The following is a 4,007-nucleotide window of genomic DNA, read 5'->3' as shown; positions in this document are numbered from 1 at the left end:
TCTGTGGTACTTTTTACTTTTGACCACAAAAAACGTACTACATTTTATACTGGGTTTAATCAGATCCAGGCTGCACAGCATCTCTATTGTCTTGTTTTTTCCTTTGCACATTCTTGCAGTTTGGGGTGAAATATAGTTTAGTTGGTGGTGGCACTTCACTGTATTCACTAGTTATTCACCTAGTTAGCACAAGGGGGCAGTATAGTCCAAGGTGGACATCTCATCTCCCCACAATGACAGTGCTATAACTGTAAACGGTGTCACTCTTTGTATCTATGTACTACTTTTTTACTTTGGTGAAAAGGCTTTGAATATGTACTAGGGCACTCTGCATCTTCAATGCACACATTTCGCTGTATGTGACAGCTTTTACATTTGTGTTGACTGTCAAAATGGCCCATTTTAGTGAGTGTAATGTCTTGTTCTGCTGAGACAAAGTGCGCCGTAGTTGATCTAATGATAAAAGTGAAGACATGAGGAAGCAGAAGAAAAGAATAAAAGCAACAGAGACGTCTGTGTTAAGTGCATGATTAATAAAGAGGAGGTCAGATCAATGCTGGCGTATTAGAATGGGACCTGGCAGAGCGCTCCCCTTCATGTCCAGCCTGTGATGCATGAAGAGGCCCATCTATCACTACGTCAGTCTGCTCCTCACATGGCGGCTATCAGAATAATGTGGAGAAAAGCACTTTCCTCGGCAGCCCTGCTTGATTGTCTTCTGAGCTGTCAGCCCTTTCTGTAACACACTGTTAGTGGTGTCCAGGCAGAAAGAGGCCAAAAAGAAATTTTAGATTAGTGTTTAGTTGTCATGTTGTCAAACCAGTTTTACGATGCAGTGCTTTATGTCCACATCTCACACTTCTGCACCAAAACGATTATTTTACCGTATAATTTTCTCTCATGATTTGTTTCCGCAGCAGTTCATCTGCTTGGCCTGAGTTAAGTTGTGTTTCTGAGGTCAGGGCTGCTTAGTTTAAATCCGAGCCACAGGGCCTCTAGCTTGTATTTACTCCTGATAACCCGAATTCCTCCACGGGCCCTATCAGTTTAGCTGGTGTTGAGACCTCAAAGAGGGTCAAGGAGGCTTGGGAATTATGATTCACACGTGGATTCCACTGGAGAAACAGATCTAACAGAATCTGAAACTGTCTTTCATGGTGACTTAAAATGTACATTTATGCTCAATATATAACACAGCCACTTTTTTAAAAGTTATTACAACTGTCAGAAGAGCTTCTGTACAAAGAGGACAATACTTTTCCAATATTTTGCAAGAAGATAAACTCACAGAATTTGAATTCCATGGATTATTCATCATTGAGATTGGTTGTAATCTCTGCTGTTTGGAAGGGCAGAGGAAAGCAGCTGACCCTTGGAAAATCTTTTACCAGTCTGCCTCAGATTAGGCCCACGGACACACGCACACAGATAGACCGACATCCAAGCCACTGTTGCTCAAAATATCCAGACTCCTCTTCTAGTGCCTCTATGGTGCACTGCAGTACACCCCATACTTGACTCTTCTGTGCCATCTCCCAACAATGCGCTGTGCACCCAATAAAATATCTGGCAACAAAATAAAAGGGAAAGAATTTCTCCTGGATTAAAAGGAGACGCTCTGTGGGCCGTAACAGAGATGTCAAGGTGAATGTGGAATGAGGAAAGGATCAGTGCCGTTCATTATGAGGAGCAGGTTTCATGAGACAGGCCAGAACAGGTCAAAGATTCCAGTTTGAAAGCTATGAATAGAGCGCCGTGGGAACCTACTGTCTGCCTCCTGTCGGTTTTCTTTGTATTGACACACAGCTAGAGCAGCTAAAGGTATGCTGAATGGGTGAACGAGTGACAGGGCTATTGTACTCGGAGGACAGAAGCAGGAGGATTAGTCTCTCTTTGACACAGGGCTGAGATGGTCCAGTGTGTGGAGGGGATCTGTCATCAGCAGAGCTGCAGGTGGTCCAGAGGTCTGCAAAGTGCATTCGACCCTGTGAGGCGAGAAAACAAGGCGAGTTTTCAGCTAGGAGCAGGGTGATATTTACCCTGGGTTACCCTGCAATCTGATTCTCCACACCTTCTCACCTCACATCATTGTTGTGGAGCCACTTTCACTCGTCCCAGTGGGCCTGAGCTCTGCAGGAAGAGGAAACAATTTCATGGCTTTTCAATTAGAGGGTGGGGGACTGAAAACATGCAAACCTGTGAGAAAGCACTGCGCCAGACAAGGCCTACATTTCTTCCATTTTTCAAATCCCTTGAAGCTCATTCAAAGGTGACCTGCAGATGACTGAATGCATTTCTGGGCCAAGCCAACTCTGCTAAATCACGAATCTCTAAAGTTTGGATGAGTGTCTTATAAGGGCGTGATGAGACAGGTCTAATAAAGATGACGGAGAGCTCTGCATGTCACCAGCCCCTGCCAGGAAACCCCAGTGATTAACGAGGGCCGGGACACCTCTGCTAATAAGACTCATCTCTTTAATTGGCTTGATGATATGATATGTGCTATTGGCCCGGGGTTGCTGGTGTGTGTGCACGTTAAATGTGTGTCCAATGTCCACGTCTGCTGTGCTAAGTCCATTTGTGCATGCATGCAGGCAGGGGTTGGGGGTGTAACGGGTGTGTCTGCATGTGTATGCGTGGGCGGGCGGCCCGTGCATGTGCCTGCGATTAGCTTTCTCACTTCCCTTGCGCGTGGATCCAAGCCAGAGATGAGGTAGGGGAGCCTCATTAGAAAGAGAGCACTTCTATAGCTGGCCAAGATGTAACACCTCACCCAATAATAATTTATTCAATCTATTCTTAAGTATTGCATGCGCTGCTAGATAGGGGTTAGGTTATGTAAGAGTGCGACAGTGCCTAGTTTGAATGTGATATGATGATCATTATAAATCCAAGGGAGATGACAGATGGCGGGGTACTTTAAAGGTTCAGCAGGTATAACTATTACTACTCTTCTGCTGCCAGATCAGTCCCTGGCAGAGTGATGGGGGGGGGAGAGAAGGGAGAAAAAAATGAAAGGTAGTCAATGACAAGAAGAGAGAGTGCAGACACGGTAAGAGAGAGCTGGTCCTCGTTAGCACACTATTCATCAGTCATGTGAGGTCAGGGAACCCTGAGGGGGGGTGACTGACCCATCACCTCTCACCCCTGACTCCTGGCCAGCACCTGGAGCTGAGGTATTTCCTCATAACATTTACATTTACTTGTAACAGTTTGCCTCTCATTCACGACTGGTCCCGACTGAGGGCTTTTCAGCTCACGGTGTACTGAAGAGCCTTGAATGGTTGTAAATCTGAGTATCTACTGTATAGTGCACATCGCACACAAAAATGTACCAGCCAGCACTGGTGGAATGTAACTAAATACATTTATACATTACACATTTGAGATACTTGTACTTTACTTGAGTCTTTTCTTTTCATGCCACTTTCTACTTCTACTCCACTACATTTCAGAGAGAAATATTGTACTTTTTACTCCACTACATTCATCTGACAGCTTTAGTTACTAATTTAGTTACTTCACAAATTAAGATTTTTGCATGCAGAAAACATGTATATGTACACATTTATAAAATAGGATGTTTTCAGTCCAGCTGAAATGATTAGACCATTAAACATAGAACTGTAATCGTTTCCAGTTTCTCAAATGCAAGGATTTTTCTGCATTGAGTACTTTTTTTTTCTGATGCTACTTACATGATTTTACTTAAGTAACTTTTTTTTTAAGATTATTTTTTGGGCTTTTATTTTTATAGGACAGCTGAAGACATGAAAGGGGAGAGAGAGGGGGTGAATGACATGCAGCAAAGGGCCGCAGGTCGGAGTCAAACCCACAGCCCGCTGCGTCGAGGAGTAAACCTCTATATATGGGCGCGCGCTCTACCAACTGAGCTAACCAGGTACCCCTTAAGTAACATTTTCAATACAGGACTTTTACTTGTAACAAAGTACTTTTTTACAGTGTGGTATTAGTACTTTAACTGAAGTAAAGGATCTGAATACTTC

The sequence above is a fragment of the Sander vitreus genome, chromosome 10 (genome assembly GCF_031162955.1).
Source record: "Sander vitreus isolate 19-12246 chromosome 10, sanVit1, whole genome shotgun sequence".
Lineage (NCBI taxonomy): Eukaryota > Metazoa > Chordata > Actinopteri > Perciformes > Percidae > Sander > Sander vitreus.
This window is presented reverse-complemented; position numbering follows the sequence as displayed.